The sequence below is a fragment of the Drosophila miranda genome, assembly GCF_003369915.1.
Source record: "Drosophila miranda strain MSH22 chromosome Y unlocalized genomic scaffold, D.miranda_PacBio2.1 Contig_Y1_pilon, whole genome shotgun sequence".
Classification (NCBI taxonomy): Eukaryota; Metazoa; Arthropoda; class Insecta; order Diptera; family Drosophilidae; genus Drosophila; species Drosophila miranda.
In genome coordinates this window covers 6,854,352-6,878,315 of record NW_022881603.1, presented here as the reverse complement: position 1 = coordinate 6,878,315, position 23,964 = coordinate 6,854,352, and the positions used below count along the sequence as shown (strand labels likewise).

The following is a 23,964-nucleotide window of genomic DNA, read 5'->3' as shown; positions in this document are numbered from 1 at the left end:
GCTCACACACTCCCCTATCCCTACACACTACCTACCCACATCCCAACCCCCCACATTCAGCTCACACCGGGCCGGACTAAGAGTGTTATTCGACCCGTGCCGAGAGTCAGCCTGGCTTGGGGCCCGGTATATAAAACTAGCCCAGTCGTTAACGGAGAGCTCAGGGACTTGGCAGCCCCCTGTTCTAAGTATGCCTTATCCGGGCAACGTGGATCTCTGCCCGGACGGACCGTACCCCTTCTCTGCAGCTCGTGGGAAAAGAATGGAAGAATTTAAAAACAAAAAAAATGAGTCTGGCACTCCCCAAATGCCAACAGGGAGCAATCCCAAACAGGGGAAGGCAGCGGCCCAAAGGCCTGGCCCGACCCGCAAATCAGCAGGGAAAACCTGCGCGGCGGAAGATGCTATGGAGAGCCCAAAGGGGTCCCATCCCGGTGTCGGGGTGGGTGGTGAATTGGCTCCCAAAATCGATACCTTGGCAGAGTGGCTATGCAATCCTGCGGCTGCTCTGCCTGCTGGTAAAGTGGCGGGTGATGAGTCACCATCTACTAGTGTCCAAGCCAAATCTTTTACATATGCCGATAGAAGGAGTGCTGGCAATATACTCCGTCGGCAGAACGCAAGCCAGATGTCCAGCCCGACGGACAAATGGATAAAGAAGGTTGAGTGGGCCTCGAAGGTGCTGCCGAACTTTGGCAAGGAAGCACCGAAGAAGGAAGCCCCTCAGCCAAAAAGGCAGCGCTCACAAGAGACTCCGGGGCCGACACCGAAGCGCTCCAGAGTGCTGCCTAACACATCATTCGCGCAGATTGCCAGAGAAAGGACGCTGATTGGCGTCCTGGACAAAGGCAGCGCGGACTCCCGGATACCTAGAAACCAGTGGAAGTGGGTGGAAGCGGCACTGGCCGACCGCTGCTTCGAGCTACTGGAAAAGCAGCCTGGACCCCCCCCGTCTGCAAAGACATGGGCTGGTACCAGGGCTGCATAAAAATCGTAGCCTGTGAAGACGAGCGCTCCGTACAGCTGTACAAAGCAGCGGTAGCGCAAGTCGGGGAAGTCTACCCAGGGGCGAAGCTCGTCGCTGTAGACTGGAGCGAAGTGCCCAGTAGACCAAGGGCGAGAGTCTGGGTGCCCGCCTCCATGAAGGAGCCGGAGCGCATCCTAAAAATGTTGCAAAGATGCAACCCCCACCTCCCAACAGCAGATTGGAAGGTGGTCAAAGTTGAGACGACACAGGGCCCCACAAACCAGGCGGTGGTCGTCCTCAACAAAGAGTCGCTGGCCCCGATTGAGGCTGCCAAAGGCGAGCTCAATTTTGGGTTCAGCTCTGTGACCGTAAAGGTCTACAAGTCGGATGCGGCGGCCGAGGCACGTCCTGTCGACAAGCCAGTTGAGCAGGACGCTGCCTCGGAGATCGAAGCACCCGACGATCACACAGAGATAGACCCAGAGGGCTACTCCACCGATGGCACGCTGAGATGCGACTTCGAGGCGATGTGTTGCCACGAGGAAGTCGAGGATGATCCGGATGCCGACATTACAGTGGTGGAGAACACTAAGGATGTCCTTGAGGCTCCTTCAGATCAATCTCCACCACTGTAAGGCGGCATCCGCTGCTCTTATACTCCGCCTCGAAGAGAGCGGAGCAGACGTAGCCCTGATCCAGGAACCTTGGATAGTGGGAGACAAGGTTTGTGGACTAGGGTCGAAGGAGTACAAGATAATTGTAGCTCAACATGAAGGTAAATCCCGCACCTGCATTCTCGCCAGAAAGCACCTTAATATCTTTCTGCTCCATAACTATAGCGATAGCGACAACACGGCGGCAAGCCTAGAGCTGAAAGGGACACATCTAAGGCTGATGTCGTCCTACATGGCCCATGAGGGAAACGATCCTCCCAACGACCTGGTTCGCAAACTAGCCAGCGACAGCGAGAGGTCGGACATAGACCTATTAATAGGTTGCGATGCCAACGCTCACCACACTCAATGGGGGAGCTCGAACACAAATGTAAGGGGTGAGTCACTTTTCAGCTTCATCCTCAACTCAAATCTATTTATTTGTAATCGGGGCAACGACCCCACTTTTATAATTAAAAATCGACAGGAGGTTATTGACATCACCCTAGTGTCTTCCAACCTGTTAGACATAGTCAAGAGTTGGCAAGTCCTTGATGACCACTCTTTCTCTGACCACAGATACATCGAGACCACACTATCCCTCGAGTGTCCGAAACCTAAGGACTATATTAATCCCAGGAAAGCCAACTGGGAAAAATATAGCTCAGCCCTGGAGGACTTACTCCCCTCCAAAGCACCATCATGCCCTGACACAAAAGACGACCTAGATCGCCTAGTGAACAGGTTCACAGAGGCATGCAACAAAGCCTTCGCGGCAGCGTGCCCCTCTAGCAAACCTAGGGGGAAAAAGAAACCCCCCTGGTGGTCAAAACAAATAGACATCCTACGTAAAAGCTGCAGGACCCTCTTCAACAGGGCCAAAAGCGCGAACGAGGGCCACTGGGCAGACTACAAAATCAGTCTGTCACTATATAAAAAGGAAACAAGGAAAGCAAATAGGGCCTCTTGGCAAAAATTTTGCTCGGAAATTGAGGAAACGTCAGAGGCCGCAAGGCTTCGCAAGATTCTCTCAAAAACTAACCCCTCGGTAGGGTATCTTAAAAGGAATGACGGCACGTGGACTAACTCCAGTGAGGAGTCCCTGCAGATTCTACTAGACACACATTTTCCAGGGTGCACAACCATCGAGACGGCACATCTTCCAGGAGAGGGACCGGTAACCTCGATGGATCACATCCTCACAAAAGGTAACATAAGCTGGGCAATAAACAGCTTCAACCCGTTCAAATCGCCAGGCCCAGACCAGGTAATCCCGGCCCAACCTCAGAAGGCCGGGGATACGGCCATCAACTGGCTACAAGGTATCTTCAGGAAGATACTGGCTGTGGGTACAATCCCGCGAACATGGCTTAAGGCAAAGATAGTCTTCATTCCCAAAGCTGGGAAAGCCTCGCACTCAGCTGCAAAAGACTTTAGACCAATCAGCCTATCGTCCTTCCTTCTCAAAACCTTTGAGAGACTCGTCGGGCTGCAACTGAGGACAACTATACACCCTCAGTTGCTGTCAGGCGCACAGCATGCCTACCGGAAAGGAAAATCCACGGAAACGGCTCTTCATGAAGTGATCTCAGCGGTAGAGAAATCTCTGCATCACAAAGAGTACTCACTCATAGCCTTTCTCGATATTGAGGGAGCTTTCAACAACGTTGTACCGGGCGCCATTACAGAAGCCCTGACTGACCTGGGGGTGGACCGTCACTTGGTGATGCTCATTGATCAATTGCTCACATGCAGGACGGTGACATCATCGATGGGATCGTCCGCCCAGTCAAGGTATGTCAACAGAGGCACCCCGCAAGGTGGTGTCCTGTCTCCTCTTCTGTGGAACATAGCAGTCAACAAGATTCTATGTGACCTAGAAGGGGGGGGGGCTGCAATGTCGTGGCCTATGCGGACGACGTTGCGATTATCTTCTCGGGGAAATACCCCCAAACACTGTGCGACTTAATGTCCACAAAGCTAGCGCAACTGTCGGATTGGACAGAATCGCGCGGTCTGGGAGTAAATCCCTCAAAAACGGAACTCGTACTATTCACAAATAAATACAAGGTCCCGCCCCTCAACCCTCCAATACTACAAGGATGCAGGCTCTCCTTTAGCGACAGTGCCAGTTACTTAGGGTTGGTAATTGACAAGAAGCTTAGCTGGAACCTGAATGTCAAAGACAGAGTGAAGAAGGCAATGACTGCACTCTACACATGCAAAAAAGCTATTGGGCTAAGATGGGGAATGATCCCAAGCATAGTCCAATGGATATATCAAGCTATAGTTAGACCAATACTACTCTACGGAGTTACGGTGTGGTGGCCGGCCCTATCAAAAAGGGCGATCACCAAGCAACTGGGCAAAGTCCAGCGGACTGCCGCCCTATGCATCAGCGGAGCTCTTCGCACCACCCCAAATGATGCGCTAAATGCCATCCTATGCCTACAGAGCCTTGACCTCGCAGGAAAGGAACGGGCAGAAGCAGCAGCAATACGTCTAAGAGACTCAGATCAATGGGTGACACAGTGCATAGGTCACTCAGCCATATTAAATAATAGCAGTACCGTCCCCTCAAAAACAGACTACCAAGTTCCAAGAGAGTACACAGACACTCCCTTCGACACAATCATCCCTCACAGAGACGAATGGCTCGAGGGACTCCCAGGCCCAGATGGGGCCATAAACATCTTCACAGATGGATCAAAGCTGGACGACAGAGTCGGAGGGGGAATCTACTCTGAACAGCTAAGCATAAGGCATTCCTTCAGACTCCCAGATCATTGCAGTGTCTTTCAAGCGGAAGTCATAGCAATCAGGGAGGCTCTAGACTGCCTACAAGCGGCTGCCGTCACGGCAACCAAGCTAAACATTTATAGCGACAGCCAGGCTGCGATCAAATCGCTGAGCGCGATTTCCTCGAACTCGGCCACCGTAGCAGACTGCCGCAAATCTCTGCACGAGATGGCTCAGCAATTTGCTATTAGCCTGATTTGGGTCCCGGGCCACCGGGACATCGAGGGCAACTGTATAGCGGACGAGCTGGCCAGATCTGGCACTACAATCCCCCTTCTCCAAGACAAGGAGGATATCTGTATGCCAATGGCCACCTGTAAGCTCATTATAAGGGAGCAATACAAGCGACTAAACAACGATATGTGGCAAACAGTGCCACGATGTCGCACAACTCGGCAAACATGGCCGACCATGGACATGAAGCGCACCTCCGAGCTCCTCAAGTTAAGCAGGAAAAGGTGCAGCGTGGTCACACGTTCCCTCACGGGACACTGGCTAATAGGCACCCACGCTAACAGGCTGGGGCCCCACATAACGATTTTTGTCGCAGCTGTAGAGACGAGGAAGAGGAGGAGACAGTGGAACATCTGTTCTGCTCCTGCCCAGCTCTCAGCAGAAGAAGGCTACAGCACCTGGGCTCAGCCTTTCTACACGACATCTCAGAGATGTCCAAACTATGTCCCAGGAGGATAGCGAACTTTGTGAGAGCATCTGGCTGGGATAATTGCTGACAGGAAGTCTCACAACGCAGGAAGGAAATGATCCTATGCGGTATCACAACGGGCCGAAACCGGCCTAAGTGTGACGGGTTCCGAGCGAGCCCGGCAGCCGCCTCAACCTAACCTAACCTAATATACCCCAATACTCATTTTGAGTATCGGGTATAAAAATGACATTGACGTCGTTAACGATAGTGCCCGCCCATCTAGCCCATTGTAAATCTAGCTAAAACGAGCCCACGCGGTACATAGCGATTTTATTTTAAATATTAAAAAGGTATAACAAATTGGTAAAAATGCTTTTTTGTTCATGAAAAGCTTACAAATAATACAGTGACCAATAAAAGTCTAAGCATCACACCCAGTACATCATCACAACGTCCTTGTCTACCAGGGGCGGAACGTAGACGGGATTGGCCAGCTTGTGCTCATGGAGCTGACGAATCGGGCTGATGGGTATATTCTGGGAGAATTCCTTCAGCTCGGGCTCAAACAAATGGTAGATCATCTGCCAGGTTGTCTGCAGATCCCGGCAATCCAGGTAGACGGCCGCGATAAGGGCCTCCAGGACATCGCCTAAAGCCTTGGGGACATCTACGTTTTGCGCCAAGTTGAAAGCACCGATGCGTGGACCGTCTTCCGACTCATTTTCCATGGCCATCTCCACTTCATCGTCCAAGTCCAGAATAACGGGCTGCACATCTCTCTCCTCGATCAGAAAACGTACATGATTCGTGACTCTGTGTCCCTGGCTCCCTTGGAATTTCACAAACTTGCTGATGGTCTCAGATAGCAGCGCGTTCTCTGCCAGAATGAAGAGGTGCAGCTTGTGGCGCACGCAGATGCATCCCAGTGTCATGTTATTGACCAATGCCGAGCGCAGATCCGTGAGCTCGCCCGGACGCAGCTTGGTATTGTTTAAGAAAATGTATGCAGAGATGAGAAAATCGAGTATGGCATCGCCCACTTTGAGATTTGAGAACTTCCTCACGGCCATTGCCTGCTGGCGGGCTAGCTCGACTGTATTGCACATAAATATAGCTCGTTTTCCGCCCTCCTCGATTGATCTGTAGGAGTGTAAACAAATCCGAGAATTCAGTTCAACAGCTACATATGTATTTGCATATGCAGGCACAAGCTCGCCAACTAAGATGATTGCTGACGTGGCTATAATTACACAGTAGGTTTTTCTGGATGTGGCCAGCTACTAGCTTAGGGGATTTACATTTTATTTTCAGTCACCGTTCTCTGTGTGCGGAAAACACCGCGATGGACGCGCAGGTTGACCGGCAAATGTCTCGCCTCACCTTTGTTTTAATTGAATTTTGTTCCACCGATATATTGTATTGAACAAGTATTTGATCTGATAAGATAATAAATTCCAAGAGCTGAATAAATAAATTGCCAACAAATTGCCGTCCGACCCTCAGAAATATACCGAAATGTACCGTCTCATTTAAAAAATATACCGTAAATATACTGACGAATTCAAGTTCTATTTTACATACATATTCCTCGTTTATGATATTCCGTGGAATATTACCAGCTATATAGAACATTAAGCCATGCCCACATAATTTTATCCGATTAGTGAATCTATTTGCGAATTGACTAGTTTATTTTAAACACTTGCTTTTATTGGATCTTGTCTAAAAGAAGGTATTAGTCCTTGCTTTTGTTGTATTTTGACTTAAACAAGGTTTAAACAAAATAGTTCAACAAAAAAACAGTCGCAGTGTTGCTGGCATTTAAAGACATGATGCGTGTATAGCCCTTTGTATACCCTGTTTTCCAAAATGTTTTTAAAATTGATGAAGAAATTTTCTCAAATTGATATGTGTTAGACATATTCATGCATGATTATTCTTGGTCTCTGTAGAAAGAAATCGTTGAAATAGGTTTAAATATTCCAGAAGGGTATTTCATTGTTGCTATCGATAAACGGGAAAACTGCCAACTGCTGAAAAACTGCACCTCGAATGAAATGCTGCTGCACTGCCAACCTGCTTTAAGTAGAGCGCAAAGTATGAAAGTGAATGAAAAAAACACCAATTTAAAAAAAAAAAATGTATTTAAATAATATATTAAAATAATTTAAATATTTTTATTTAAAATAAACTTTAAATTTAAGCCCAGCTATGGTTAACAAACGAATCAAACGCAGCTGTACAAGTACACTTTCAAGTTCAAGTGCGGCTTGGAAGTGCAGTAATTCTTATCAGCAAACAACTTTGCATTAGCTTCCGGATTTGAACAGTTAATTTATTCAAAATGCAGTTAATTTATTTCGTTGGCGATCTCAGTTTAATTTTGATTGCAATGTGCATGGTTCGGAGAATACGACTCACAATGGAAAACTATTTCGTTTTACTGCTGATTCTTTTGGCTGTACCTTGGTCCTTTGAGGCCACCCCAAGCTTAAGCCAACCAAGGCTGCCATTATAGACTTGAAGAACAAAACTGAAGTAGTACCGTCAAGTAGCATGTCCACTGCCAATGTCACAGCCGTGCACGTTGGCAGAAGTCCACATTGATCAGCACAAAACCATTCGCATTAGCAAAGGAGATCTGGATGATTTATTGGACGTTTATATGGGTAAAATAGCAGAGAGTGCAGCCACTATCAAAGACAGAGGAAATGAAATAAACAAGCTTCAAACCAAGGAACACACTGACGACGATCTACTGAAGAGATTTGAGAATCTCACAGAATATACAGCCAAACTGAAGGAAAAGGCGGATCAAATCAAGGAACTCGAGCAGAAGGTCAAGGTCTACGAGACCAGATTGAAGAGGAAACAGCACGTGTTGACTGATTTAAGAAAACAGAACACCTCCAGTGCGGCATTGATCGATCATCTGAGAGCCAAAGTCGTATATTTTGAAGGTAAATTCAGGGAGAAGAAGGACGACCTGTTGGCAGACTGGGAGGCAGCCACCACCTCTTGTATGCCCTACGGCATGTCGTCTGGGATTCATTTGATCCATTTGCCAGGGTTCCTGCCCTTTCTGGTGTCCTGTGAGGGTCTCACGGCCGCCGGTCCTGGATGGATGGCTATTCACCGTCGACTGGATGGCTCTGTGAACTTCTATCGCAACTGGGATCAGTACAGGAAAGGGTTTGGCAAGCTCAACGGGGAGTTCTTTATTGGCCTCAAAAAACTGCACCGCCTGACCAGCTCCCAGCCTCATGAGCTCTACATAAGCTCGGGTATTATCAAGGAAATTCCAGCGACGCGTTACGCACCCATGACAAGATGAAATTCTCAACCTTCGATAGGGATAACGATGAATTTACGCATATGAATTGCGCCGAGTATCACCACGGAGCCTGGTGGTACGACTTCTGTTCGCGAAGGTAATTCATCCGTCCACTGAGTATCACACAAAAACATACGAATTATTCAGTTAATATCCTCTTCCCATAGCAATTTGAATGGCAAGTACTTCAAGGGCGAGATGGACAATGTCCAGGGCATTTTCTGGGAGCAATGGTATAGCTTCAGATCTCTGAGATCCGTACAGATGCTAGTCCGTCCAAAGAGCCAAATGGAGCTGAACGATTTACCGAGGACCAAGCGTACAGTACCCCTAAAAATTTATTAAAATGAATCCCTCCATCAGCTCAACACACACGAATGCCCATTATTTTTAATAATTTACGCGTATTATGTTTGTTTCTAGAGGCTTTAAGAGCATTGTTAAACCAGATAAATCTCAATACGAAGCCGAGCGCCAAACGCCGAACCCCATTCGTCTTTGTTATTTACTCTTCCGACGCCCGCCCCCCGCCTCCATTCGACAGTTGGTTAGCTTTCGATTTTTCGCCCTCTCCTCTCCCGGGTACAATAATTACTTCGTTACAGTTCACTGCAGTTCGCTGCTCTAAACATTTGTTTATTCGCGCACAAGTGATTAGTGCAATTAATTCTCATTTTCATTTTCATTTTCATTTGTGCTCGCATTTCGTTCGCTGTTGCAACAATTTAATGAAATCTAATTGAGCTCTGACTCTGGTCTTGAAGTGCTTCTATGGGCCTGGTCTGGTCTGCCCCCACCATTTGTCACTTGCACTTTTATTGCCGAGGGACCGCTGTGGGAGTGGAGAAACTCAATTGGAGTAAATAAAGGCTTGACAAATTAGCCAAAGTCGAGGCATAAAATATAAATGAATATCGATGCGACGGAGGATTTATGGTCTGAGAAGAACAATTTGTATTTAAATTGAGTTTATTCCAGTTTCATACAGAATCTTACAGATCTTTGGAACATTTAAACATTTGTTGTTTCCTCCAATGTTACTTTACTCTAATTTGTAGTTTCTAGGGCACTTAATATATGTATCTGCAGAGGCCTGAACAGAAGCCACCGCTGTTGCATGGACACTCGGATCAAATGAATGTAGAGTGCACTCTGCACTTTATTGTAAATATAAACGAGGGGGAACGTTGTGAGTTGCTGCGGACACCGCAACTCTACAGTTATACCCGATACTAAGTCAGTATGGCTCTCCTCCGGCAGACGCTGCTAATATTAAACGACACGACAAAGAGTGCGTGCGAGAGAGACAGAAAATCAGTCTGAGCGTGACGTTGGGCGCTGCGTAGCCACTGCAAATTGATTTGTTCCTTTTGGCTATAAAAATTATCTGATCTGATCCAGATTCAGCAATCTGATAGATATGGTCGTTATCTATGATTCTGCGTTTTTAGTTTTCTCGAATCTGCAATATTGTGGATGCAACAGATTTTCGTCCTTTGGGGGGGGCGGAAGGGGGGGGGGCGAAATTCTGAGATATACGTTTTATAGATAGATCTAACAGAAGTGCGGATACCAAATTTGGTTACTCTAGCCTTAATAGTCTCTGAGATTTGTGGATGCCCCAGATTTTCGTCCTTTGCGGGGGCGGAAGGTGGTGTGGCGAAATTTGGACACGAAACGGTCAAGGTCCGATATCACAGGAGTGTGGATACCAAATTTGGTTGCTCTGGCTATTATCGGTTCTGAGATCCTTGAACTCATATTTTGCAATTGGCAAAACCGACCATGAAACCTGTGTGTTAGAGAGAGACAGCGCGAGAAAGAATGAAATTGTTTTCTTGATTCTGGCTATATTAATTATACGATCTGGTTGAGATCTTACATTCTAAAACATATAGTCATCCTCTACGATTCTGCGTTTTTGGTTTTATCGTATCTTTAAAAATGTGGATGCCACAGATTTTTGTACTTTGTGGGAGCGGAAGTGGGCGGGGCGAAGTTTTGAAATATTTTTGTAGCAGTGACATATCACAGAAGTCTGGATCCAAGACATCGTTACTCTAGCTCTTATAGTCTTTGAGCACTAGGCGCTGAAGGGGACGGACGGACGGACGGACAGACGGACAGACAGACAGGGCTCAATCGACTAGGCTATTGATGCTGATCAAGAATATATATACTTTATGGGGTCGGAAACGATTCCTTCTGGACGTTACACACATCCACTTTTCCCACAAATCTAATATACCCCAATACTCATTTTGAGTATCGGGTATAAAAATGACATTGACGTCGTTAACGATAGTGCCCGCCCATCTAGCCCATTGTAAATCTAGCTAAAACGAGCCCACGCGGTACATAGCGATTTTATTTTACATATTAAAAAGGTATAACAAATTGGTAAAAATGCTTTTTTGTTCATGAAAAGCTTACAAATAATACAGTGACGAATAAAAGTCTAAGCATCACACCCATTTAATTAATTGTACATATTCAGAATGGGTGTCAGGCTTAGACTTTGTGGGTCACGGTCAATGGTATGTAGTTCTATGGATTATGCATCACATTTAGCCAATTTCTGAAGAGCGCTCTTGGCAGCAGCCAATTTGGCTTGGTCCTTATTGGAGCCGAAACCAGTGACCCGAATGATCTTCTCCATGCAGGTGAACTGGCAGTACATCATCACAACGTCCTTGTCTACCAGGGGCGGACCGTAGACGGGATTGGCCAGCTTGTGCTCATGGAGCTGACGAATCGGGCTGATGGGTATATTCTGGGAGAATTCCTTCAGCTCGGGCTCAAACAAATGGTAGATCATCTGCCAGGTTGTCTGCAGATCCCGGCAATCCAGGTAGACGGCCGCGATAAGGGCCTCCAGGACATCGCCTAAAGCCTTGGGGACATCTACGTTTTGCGCCAAGTTGAAAGCACCGATGCGTGGACCGTCTTCCGACTCATTTTCCATGGCCATCTCCACTTCATCGTCCAAGTCCAGAATAACGGGCTGCACATCTCTCTCCTGCCACGTGATTCCTGCCATGATTCGTGACTCTGTGTCCCTGGCTCCCTTGGAATTTCACAAACTTGCTGATGGTCTCAGATAGCAACGCGTTCTCTGCCAGAATGAAGAGGTGCAGCTTGTGGCGCACGCAGATGCATCCCAGTGTCATGTTATTGACCAATGCCGAGCGCAGATCCGTGAGCTCGCCCGGACGCAGCTTGGTATTGTTTAAGAAAATGTATGCAGAGATGAGAAAATCGAGTATGGCATCGCCAATGAACTCCAGCTCCTGGTAGCAGCCGGTCAAGCGATTGGTGGGAAATGACGGATGCGTCAGGGCCTGCAAGAGGAAGCCCCGATCCCGGAATTCGTAGCCCAGATTCTGCTCTAAATAGGAGTGGTTGATCAGGAAGCCATCAATATCGTCAGGGCTCGCGTTGGCTCGCATCTTGGTGCTCTTCAACTGAAGATCGAGCAGCTGCGACAATGGCTTATCAACGTCCGGCTTGCAAATGCCGAAGTATTCCAGCATGCGGAAGCCATGTTGCAATCCATAGTTTCTCACAACGACTCCCAGAAGGGCCTCCAGAGTGTCAGCCACCACCTTGTTCTGAACAGCGACCTCACCAAAGAAGTAGTTCACGCCGGAGGAGAAGTCTCGGCCGGCATAATAGCCTTGCTGATTGCTCTTGCAACCTTGCATAAAGCGAAGATAGGTATCCTTGTTGCAATGACCTGCCAGAATCTCCTCGTCACTAAGGGCCAGATTGAAGAGATTATGGGGACCAATCAGTTTGGCAAAGTTCGGCTGCTCCGTCCACACATCCAAGACATCTTCGGGCAGATTAATGCTGGGCGGAAGCCACGTTAATATGGGGTCGAACAGACTGCAGCTAATACGACTGGGAATATCCGTCTCCCTGAGGCAATACATCAGGTTCTTGTTGGACACCAGCCTCGACTTGACCTGCGTGAGCGTGCCTTCGTTCCTCTTGAGAAACGAGTCACCCAACAGCTCCGCTCGCTCCATATCATAAACATCGGCAGATCCCGCTGTGGTGATGGCCGCCAGGAACTCACCCTGGTGGGCCGGAGTGATGTGATCATCGGAGACGCTCTTCATCAGAACCGGCAACACATTCAACGACTGTGGTTTGGGAGCTGAGCTGGTCGGCGGGAGCAGGGCAGGCCGGGCGGCAGGGGAATTGCTGGACTCCTGGTCTCATAGATGTTCCCTTTAGGCATCTTGAACTGCGTCTCCAGCCAGAACTCCCTGTCGTCCTGCTCCATTTTGTCGAGAGACGCCACTTGGCCGGATATAAAATTGTTGTAATAGTTCAACTCCACGGTATAGGCGGACATGATGTTCCGGGGTAGGTCTACGGGTTCCAGGTACTGCTGCCACGAATGTTGTAAGTAGCGTATCTGCAGTGTCTTCATCCCAATCTCAACTTCTTTGCTGGGTAGGGGCTCCAGAATAGAGCGTGACCCTTCTTCATAATCATTGGGAACGGCATTGCCATGGGAACCCACATTGCGGCGCAACGACCAGTCGATCTCCAAGAGCTTTGGCCTATAGTCAACTCCATTTTGAGGCAGATGTTGCAGCCCCAGGTAGGTATTGAAGCGTTGTCGTAATGCCTCAGCATGCAGCATGAAGTGGAGCCGGTTCAAGATGCTGGGTAGAAACACTGCTTTTACCCAGAGGTCGCCGGGGAAATCGAAATTAAAGCAGAGCTCCGGAACGAGGATGATCTTGACCCTGGCCTTGCTCTGGGCCGACGTCTTGCCCCGCTGCTGGACATAGAAGTTCAGTTGCTCCGTAAGCTCGCGCACCTCGATCAGGAACTGGTCCATGCGAACAATTCCTTCGATGTCATCGCCATACTTGGACGTGGTGAACTCGCCATAGCTCGTGTTCTGGTGGTTGCTTTCCATCAGGCTGCTCGGAGTCAGGTCTCTGCGCACCTTGTGCACGAGCATTCGCTTGCTCGCGAAGTTGGCATACCACTGAGTCACAATTTTCCCCTCATAGTCCTCTGGACGCGGCGCTCGCTGTTCCTTGCGCTGCTTCACACTGACAGGCTTCGGGGTGGGCAGACGCTGGAACTGACGGACCAGCGGCCAGTCCACCACATTCTGATGCTCTGCGCCCACGGCTAGAGGCACGGTCAGGTAGGAGTTGTCCTTGCCTCGACGATCCAGTACAAAGCAGGGATGCCAGATCTTCAACAGATCGCGGAACAGCATTCCATGGAACTGATGCAGTTGCTCCAGCTGCTCCTGACTTGCAATAACCAGCTCTCGCGGGTGCTCCCTAACCTGCACATGCAATGGGCCCTGGTTGCAGAACAGCGGCATCTTCGAGAGAGGCGGCAGCTGCTTCCTCAGCAGCAACGCAAAGTTCCTACGCGACAGCATGTTGTCGTGGATGTGCTCTGTGTAGTCGTTGCGCTCGAACTGCGGCTCCAAAATGATCTCATAGGCATAACAGACTTCACCCACCCGTGGCCGGCAATCGTAGAACTCCGTCGGACAAGAGGTCTTGAAGGTAGTTTGTGTCTCCGGCTTGAGTTTCTGCTTGTTTACCGTATCGATAACTAAAAGCACCCAAGGAGGAAAATGATTAAACAGAATTAGTGGGTATTTGATTGAATAAGACTCACCATCGTCGCTGTATTTCTTCCAGTGGTCAAAGTGAAAGTCGGCTATCGCCGTCACCCGGTCCTTAAGCGTGACGGGTAGGAAACGCTCGTTGAGCTCCCCCGTGGAGTACAGTTTAATGCAGGTCTTAAAGGCTGCCGATATTTTTGCCGCCTTAACGGAAGTCATGGGATCGCTCTGGAATGATTCGAACATGATTACTGACTGTCGACGCTGGGTAGTCCATTTTGGGCTTACATAAATTTTATCCCGCACGGACGAGCTGAGTGGAAGTTCGATAGAGACGACTTCTTTGCTTGCGGCCTTTGTGCCAAAGAGTTCCCGCTTCTGGTCCCAACTGATTAGTGTGATCCAGGGCTCCACAAAGCCGAATGCATCCGAGGGCAGGCTCTGGCAGTAGCGGTGGAGCAGCATCAGGGCACTGCTAGGCAGCAGCACGGCACCTTTTTCGTTTATAAATGGTGTGATCAATTCGTGGAAGTGATCGGCTATCTCTTGCATCAGGGGTTCGGCCCGATCCAGGACGCGATCCTTTAAATACTCTCCGATGTCGGTATGGGCTTGGCGATATTGGTTGATTTGTTGGTTGGTTTTTATGCGGTCAAGCTCTGAGGAAAAAAGCACAAACTGGGCCTCCTTGGATCGAGCCCGCCCCTTCGTCTGCACGTACATGTTAAATGTCTTTAAAGGATCCAGGATCAACACGTAATTGCAGGCCTTTACATCGATGCCTTCCTCTAGAACGCTCGAACAGACCATCAGGTTGGCTTCGCCATCCCTAAATTGATGAATGGCCTTTGATGGGGATTGCGACAGGGGAGAATAATATACTTTTAATATAATGTTCTGTGCTGAGGCCCGAGGCATAACGTACCGACTTTTGCCACTTGCGCTCCAGGACGCTCTCACAATCCGCTGAAACTGAGTTGCGGCCCACCATAAACTGCGGCACGAGAACATCGCTCAGCGCCGGAATAACCGCAATGAACTTCTTCAACAATTGGTATATGCATTTGCTCGTATACCGGCGAGGGTCAGGGCAAGGGTTTCCGACTGATGCAGCTTAATTTCAAACTCTAAAATCACCGATACTATGGCCATGGCTGCCGCATATACGCCGTAGTGCTCCAGCTGGTACTGGAAGTCGTTGAGCAGAGTCTTTATATATCCTTTCTTGTGCGGATCGCGAAGGGTCGACAGCCCCCTGGAATAGCGCGTAGGCTGTTTGCCAATCTCCAAATCGTCTAGGCGTACGTTGTGCTCAATGCATCTATGTATGGCGTGCCCGATCACAAGGCTCCCCACTTGGTCTGGATAAGTCACTAAACACTCCCTTGGTTTGGTGGAGTAGCTGCAAAAAATAAACAGAACTGCTATAGCGTGATTTCTTCTATGGAAAGGACTTAAAAGGTCTCACAGCATCACGTTTTTCAATTCCTCCGTGTCGGACACGGTGATGATATTGCTTCTGTAGGTCGTCTCCAGCTCTCTGAGCTTTTGAGCGACCAGCTTAAATTCGTTGCCTTTAATGAGTACACCCGTCAGTCCCAAAACGCGCGGCAGTGGCGTGTTTCGGTCAGCGAGTAAAAACAGATGCATGAACTCATGGTAGGGATGGTGGCCAGTGCCATGGTGGCACTCGTCTATAATCACGATGCTCACAGAGCTCAGCTCCAAGTACTTCTGGGTGACCATATTCAACATGACTTGGGCTGTGCCCACCAGAACCTATTGTCGTTGCAAGATATAAGAAAACTCAATTAGAAAAAAAAGCCAGGGCCAAATTTGTAAAGCACTTGGAAGCACAAATACTAGTGCATCCGTTCTATATAAACGAATATCAGAAATGCATATTGGTTTGATGAGGCGTCATGAGCTCGACACTAACTTGGCTATCGCTTATTTCGTGGCTCCATTTTATCTTCGACCAGTCGTCGACGCCCTGCTCCCCCACAAAGAACCCCACTTTGAGATTTGAGAACTTCCTCACGGCCATTGCCTGCTGGCGGGCTAGCTCGACTGTATTGCACATAAATATAGCTCGTTTTCCGCCCTCCTCGGTTGATCTGTAGGAGTGGAAACAAATCCGAGAATTCAGTTCAACAGCTACATATGTATTTGCATATGCAGGCACAAGCTCGCCAACTAAGATGATTGCTGACGTGGCTATAATTACACAGTAGGTTTTTCTGGATGTGGCCAGCTACTAGCTTAGGGGATTTACATTTTTTTTTTCCAGTCACCGTTCTCCGTGTGCGGAAAACACCGCGATGGACGCGCAGGTTGACCGGCAAATGTCTCGCCTCACCTTTGTTTTAATTGAACTTTGTTCCACCGATATATTGTATTGAACAAGTATTTGATCAGATAAGATAATAAATTCCAAGAGTTGAATAAATAAATTGCCAAAAAATTGGCATTTAAATAATATACCGTAAATATACTGACGAATTCAAGTTCTATTTTACATACATATTCCTCGTTTATGATATTCCGTGGAATATTACTAGCTATATAGAACATTAAGCCATGCCCACATAATTTTATCCGATTAGTGAATCTATTTGCGAATTGACTAGTTTATTTTAAACACTTGCTTTTATTGGATCTTGTCTAAAAGAAGGTATTAGTCCTTGCTTTTGTTGTATTTTGACTTAAACAAGGTTTAAACAAAATAGTTCAACAAAAAAACAGTCGCAGGTTGCTGGTATTTAAAGACATGATGCGTGTATAGCCCTTTGTATACCCTGTTTTCCAAAATGTTTTTAAAATTGATGAAGAAATTTTCTCAAATTGATATGTGTTAGAAATATTCATGCATGATTATTCTTGGTCTCTGTAGAAAGAAATCGTTGAAATAGGTTTAAATATTCCAGAAGGGTATTTTATTGTTGCTATCGATAAACGGGAAAACTGCCAACTGCTGAAAAACTGCACCTCGAATGAAATGCTGCTGGACTGCCAACCTGCTTTAAGTAGAGCGCAAAGTATGAAAGTGAATGAAAAAAACACCAATTTAAAAAAAAAAATGTATTTAAATAATATATTAAAATAATTTAAATATTTTTATTTAAAATAAACTTTAAATTTAAGCCCAGCTATGGTTAACAAACGAATCAAACGCAGCTGTACAAGTACACTTTCAAGTTCAAGTGCGGCTTGTGCAGTAATTCTTATCAGCAAACAACTTTGCATTAGCTTCCGGATTTGAACAGTTAATTTATTCAAAATGCAGTTAATTTATTTCGTTGGCGATCTCAGTTTAATTTTGATTGCAATGTGCATGGTTCGGAGAATACGACTCACAATGGAAAACTATTTCGTTTTACTGCTGATTCTTTTGGCTGTACCTTGGTCCTTTGAGGCCACCCCCAAGCTTAAGCCAACCAAGGCTGCCATTATAGACTTGAAGAACAAAACTGAAGTAGTACCGTCAAGTAGCATGTCCACTGCCAATGTCACAGCCGTGCACGTTGGCAGAAGTCCACATTGATCAGCAAAAAACCATTCGCATTAGCAAAGGAGATCTGGATGATTTATTGGACGTTTATATGGGTAAAATAGCAGAGAGTGCAGCCACTATCAAAGACAGAGGAAATGAAATAAACAAGCTTCAAACCAAGGAACACACTGACGACGATCTACTGAAGAGATTTGAGAATCTCACAGAATATACAGCCAAACTGAAGGAAAAGGCGGATCAAATCAAGGAACTCGAGCAGAAGGTCAAGGTCTACGAGACCAGATTGAAGAGGAAACAGCACGTGTTGACTGATTTAAGAAAACAGAACACCTCCAGTGCGGCATTGATCGATCATCTGAGAGCCAAAGTCGTATATTTTGAAGGTAAATTCAGGGAGAAGAAGGACGACCTGTTGGCAGACTGGGAGGCAGCCACCACCTCTTGTATGCCCTACGGCATGTCGTCTGGGATTCATTTGATCCATTTGCCAGGGTTCCTGCCCTTTCTGGTGTCCTGTGAGGGTCTCACGGCCGCCGGTCCTGGATGGATGGCTATTCACCGTCGACTAGATGGCTCTGTGAACTTCTATCGCAACTGGGATCAGTACAGGAAAGGGTTTGGCAAGCTCAACGGGGAGTTCTTTATTGGCCTCAAAAAACTGCACCGCCTGACCAGCTCCCAGCCTCATGAGCTCTACATAAGCTCGGGTATTATCAAGGAAATTCTAGCGACGCGTTACGCACCCATGACAAGATGAAATTCTCAACCTTCGATAGGGATAACGATGAATTTACGCATATGAATTGCGCCGAGTATCACCACGGAGCCTGGTGGTACGACTTCTGTTCGCGAAGGTAATTCATCCGTCCACTGAGTATCACACAAAAACATACGAATTATTCAGTTAATATCCTCTTCCCATAGCAATTTGAATGGCAAGTACTTCAAGGGCGAGATGGACAATGTCCAGGGCATTTTCTGGGAGCAATGGTATAGCTTCAGATCTCTGAGATCCGTACAGATGCTAGTCCGTCCAAAGAGCCAAATGGAGCTGAACGATTTACCGAGGACCAAGCGTACAGTACCCCTAAAAATTTATTAAAATGAATCCCTCCATCAGCTCAACACACACGAATGCCCATTATTTTTAATAATTTACGCGTATTATGTTTGTTTCTAGAGGCTTTAAGAGCATTGTTAAACCAGATAAATCTCAATACGAAGCCGAGCGCCAAACGCCGAACCCCATTCGTCTTTGTTATTTACTCTTCCGACGCCCGCCCCCCCGCCACCATTCGACAGTTGGTTAGCTTTCGATTTTTCGCCCTCTCCTCTCCCGGGTACAATAATTACTTCGTTATAGTTCACTGCAGTTCGCTGCTCTAAACATTTGTTTATTCGCGCACAAGTGATTAGTGCAATTAATTCTCATTTTCATTTTCATTTTCATTTGTGCTCGCATTTCGTTCGCTGTTGCAACAATTTAATGAAATCTAATTGAGCTCTGACTCTGGTCTTGAAGTGCTTCTATGGGCCTGGTCTGGTCTGCCCCACCATTTGTCACTTTCACTTTTATTGCCGAGGGACCGCTGTGGGAGTGGAGAAACTCAATTGGAGTAAATAAAGGCTTGACAAATTAGCCAAAGTCGAGGCATAAAATATAAATGAATATCGATGCGACGGAGGATTTATGGTCTGAGAAGAACAATTTTTATTTAAATTGAGTTTATTCCAGTTTCATACAGAATCTTACAGATCTTTGGAACATTTAAACATTTGTTGTTTCCTCCAATGTTACTTTACTCTAAATTGTAGTTTCTAAGGCACTTAATATATGTATCTGCAGAGGCCTGAACAGAAGCCACCGCTGTTGCATGGACACTCGGATCAAATGAATGTAGAGTGCACTCTGCACTTTATTGTAAATATAAACGAGGGGGAACGTTGTGAGTTGCTGCGGACACCGCAACTCTACAGTTATACCCGATACTAAGTCAGTATGGCTCTCCTCCGGCAGACGCTGCTAATATTAAACGACACGACAAAGAGTGCGTGCGAGAGAGACAGAAAATCAGTCTGAGCGTGACGTTGGGCGCTGCGTAGCCACTGCAAATTGATTTGTTCCTTTTGGCTATAAAAATTATCTGATTTGGTCCAGATTCAGCAATCTGATAGATATGGTCGTTATCTATGATTCTGCGTTTTTAGTTTTCTCGAATCTGCAATATTGTGGATGCAAAAGATTTTCGTTCTTTGTGGGGGCGGAAGGGGGTGGGGCGAAATTCTGAGATATACGTTTTATAGATAGATCTAACAGAAGTGCGGATACCAAATTTGGTTACTCTAGCCTTAATAGTCTCTGAGATTTGTGGATGCCCCAGATTTTCGTCCTTTGCGGGGGCGGAAGTGGGTGTGGCGAAATTTGGACACGAAACGGTCAAGGTCCGATATCACAGGAGTGTGGATACCAAATTTGGTTGCTCTGGCTATTATCGGTTCTGAGATCCTTGAACTCATATTTTGCAATTGGCAAAACCGACCATGAAACCTGTGTGTTAGAGAGAGACAGCGCGAGAAAGAATGAAATTGTTTTCTTGATTCTGGCTATAATAGTTATACGATCTGGTTGAGATCTTACATTCTAAAACATATAGTCATCCTCTACGATTCTGCGTTTTTGGTTTTATCGTATCTTTAAAAATGTGGATGCCACAGATTTTCGTCCTTTGTGGGAGCGGAAGTGGGCGGGGCGAAGTTTTGAAATATTTTTATATTAGTGACATATCACAGAAGTCTGGATCCAAAACATCGTTGCTCTAGCTCTTATAGTCTTTGAGCACTAGGCGCTGAAGGGGACGGACGGACGGACGGACGGACGGACGGACAGACGGACAGACAGACAGGGCTCAATCGACTCGGCTATTGATGCTGATCAAGAATATATATACTTTATGGGGTCGGAAACGATTCCTTCTGGACGTTACACACATCCACTTTTACCACAAATCTAATATACCCCAATCTGGTCTGATGAGCTCGTGAGGTGGCTCAAAGGGGGCCTAGCTGAGGCCACCGGACGGGTCGCAGGTTGCGGATAGCGAACGACCTACCTATATACAGGTCATATAGGTAGGGCAGCTGCGAATAATCGGACATCCCTAGGGAGAGTACCGAAAATAAGAAGCCCCGGACAGCCAGCGGGTGTTCGCGAAGTAGCAACACTGACGATGCGCTTGTGGTGCCGCCTTGTATAAGTAGCTCACACACTCCCCTATCCCTACACACTACCTACCCACATCCCAACCCCCCACATTCAGCTCACACCGGGCCGGACTAAGAGTGTTATTCGACCCGTGCCGAGAGTCAGCCTGGCTTGGGGCCCGGTATATAAAACTAGCCCAGTCGTTAACGGAGAGCTCAGGGACTTGGCAGCCCCCTGTTCTAAGTATGCCTTATCCGGGCAACGTGGATCTCTGCCCGGACGGACCGTACCCCTTCTCTGCAGCTCGTGGGAAAAGAATGGAAGAATTTAAAAACAAAAAAAATGAGTCTGGCACTCCCCAAATGCCAACAGGGAGCAATCCCAAACAGGGGAAGGCAGCGGCCCAAAGGCCTGGCCCGACCCGCAAATCAGCAGGGAAAACCTGCGCGGCGGAAGATGCTATGGAGAGCCCAAAGGGGTCCCATCCCGGTGTCGGGGTGGGTGGTGAATTGGCTCCCAAAATCGATACCTTGGCAGAGTGGCTATGCAATCCTGCGGCTGCTCTGCCTGCTGGTAATGTGGCGGGAGATGAGTCACCATCTACTAGTGTCCAAGCCAAATCTTTTACATATGCCGATAGAAGGAGTGCTGGCAATATACTCCGTCGGCAGAACGCAAGCCAGATGTCCAGCCCGACGGACAAATGGATAAAGAAGGTTGAGTGGGCCTCGAAGGTGCTGCCGAACTTTGGCAAGGAAGCACCGAAGAAGGAAGCCCCTCAGCCAAAAAGGCAGCGCTCACAAGAGACTCCGGGGCCGACACCGAAGCGCTCCAGAGTGCTGCCTAACACATCATTCGCGCAGATTGCCAGAGAAAGGACGCTGATTGGCGTCCTGGACAAAGGCAGCGCGGACTCCCGGATACCTAGAAACCAGTGGAAGTGGGTGGAAGCGGCACTGGCCGACCGCTGCTTCGAGCTACTGGAAAAGCAGCCTGGACCCCCCCCGTCTGCAAAGACATGGGCTGGTACCAGGGCTGCATAAAAATCGTAGCCTGTGAAGACGAGCGCTCCGTACAGCTGTACAAAGCAGCGGTAGCGCAAGTCGGGGAAGTCTACCCAGGGGCGAAGCTCGTCGCTGTAGACTGGAGCGAAGTGCCCAGTAGACCAAGGGCGAGAGTCTGGGTGCCCGCCTCCATGAAGGAGCCGGAGCGCATCCTAAAAATGTTGCAAAGATGCAACCCCCACCTCCCAACAGCAGATTGGAAGGTGGTCAAAGTTGAGACGACACAGGGCCCCACAAACCAGGCGGTGGTCGTCCTCAACAAAGAGTCGCTGGCCCCGATTGAGGCTGCCAAAGGCGAGCTCAATTTTGGGTTCAGCTCTGTGACCGTAAAGGTCTACAAGTCGGATGCGGCGGCCGAGGCACGTCCTGTCGACAAGCCAGTTGAGCAGGACGCTGCCTCGGAGATCGAAGCACCCGACGATCACACAGAGATAGACCCAGAGGGCTACTCCACCGATGGCACGCTGAGATGCGACTTCGAGGCGATGTGTTGCCACGAGGAAGTCGAGGATGATCCGGATGCCGACATTACAGTGGTGGAGAACACTAAGGATGTCCTTGAGGCTCCTTCAGATCAATCTCCACCACTGTAAGGCGGCATCCGCTGCTCTTATACTCCGCCTCGAAGAGAGCGGAGCAGACGTAGCCCTGATCCAGGAACCTTGGATAGTGGGAGACAAGGTTTGTGGACTAGGGTCGAAGGAGTACAAGATAATTGTAGCTCAACATGAAGGTAAATCCCGCACCTGCATTCTCGCCAGAAAGCACCTTAATATCTTTCTGCTCCATAACTATAGCGATAGCGACAACACGGCGGCAAGCCTAGAGCTGAAAGGGACACATCTAAGGCTGATGTCGTCCTACATGGCCCATGAGGGAAACGATCCTCCCAACGACCTGGTTCGCAAACTAGCCAGCGACAGCGAGAGGTCGGACATAGACCTATTAATAGGTTGCGATGCCAACGCTCACCACACTCAATGGGGGAGCTCGAACACAAATGTAAGGGGTGAGTCACTTTTCAGCTTCATCCTCAACTCAAATCTATTTATTTGTAATCGGGGCAACGACCCCACTTTTATAATTAAAAATCGACAGGAGGTTATTGACATCACCCTAGTGTCTTCCAACCTGTTAGACATAGTCAAGAGTTGGCAAGTCCTTGATGACCACTCTTTCTCTGACCACAGATACATCGAGACCACACTATCCCTCGAGTGTCCGAAACCTAAGGACTATATTAATCCCAGGAAAGCCAACTGGGAAAAATATAGCTCAGCCCTGGAGGACTTACTCCCCTCCAAAGCACCATCATGCCCTGACACAAAAGACGACCTAGATCGCCTAGTGAACAGGTTCACAGAGGCATGCAACAAAGCCTTCGCGGCAGCGTGCCCCTCTAGCAAACCTAGGGGGAAAAAGAAACGCCCCTGGTGGTCAAAACAAATAGACATCCTACGTAAAAGCTGCAGGACCCTCTTCAACAGGGCCAAAAGCGCGAACGAGGAGAGCCACTGGGCAGACTACAAAATCAGTCTGTCACTATATAAAAAGGAAACAAGGAAAGCAAATAGGGCCTCTTGGCAAAAATTTTGCTCGGAAATTGAGGAAACGTCAGAGGCCGCAAGGCTTCGCAAGATTCTCTCAAAAACTAACCCCTCGGTAGGGTATCTTAAAAGGAATGACGGCACGTGGACTAACTCCAGTGAGGAGTCCCTGCAGATTCTACTAGACACACATTTTCCAGGGTGCACAACCATCGAGACGGCACATCTTCCAGGAGAGGGACCGGTAACCTCGATGGATCACATCCTCACAAAAGGTAACATAAGCTGGGCAATAAACAGCTTCAACCCGTTCAAATCGCCAGGCCCAGACCAGGTAATCCCGGCCCAACCTCAGAAGGCCGGGGATACGGCCATCAACTGGCTACAAGGTATCTTCAGGAAGATACTGGCTGTGGGTACAATCCCGCGAACATGGCTTAAGGCAAAGATAGTCTTCATTCCCAAAGCTGGGAAAGCCTCGCACTCAGCTGCAAAAGACTTTAGACCAATCAGCCTATCGTCCTTCCTTCTCAAAACCTTTGAGAGACTCGTCGGGCTGCAACTGAGGACAACTATACACCCTCAGTTGCTGTCAGGCGCACAGCATGCCTACCGGAAAGGAAA

General features: G+C 47.9%; 3 pseudogenes; 2 read left to right on the top strand and 1 right to left on the bottom strand.

Moving 5' to 3' along the window:
• Positions 1-7,560: 7,560 nt before the first annotated feature.
• On the top strand, positions 7,561-8,909 carry LOC117191027 (annotated as a pseudogene).
• A 1,967-nt stretch (positions 8,910-10,876) lies between these two features.
• LOC117190385 lies at positions 10,877-17,508 on the bottom strand (annotated as a pseudogene).
• LOC117191030 lies at positions 17,350-18,809 on the top strand (annotated as a pseudogene).
• The last annotated feature ends 5,155 nt before the right edge of the window (positions 18,810-23,964 follow it).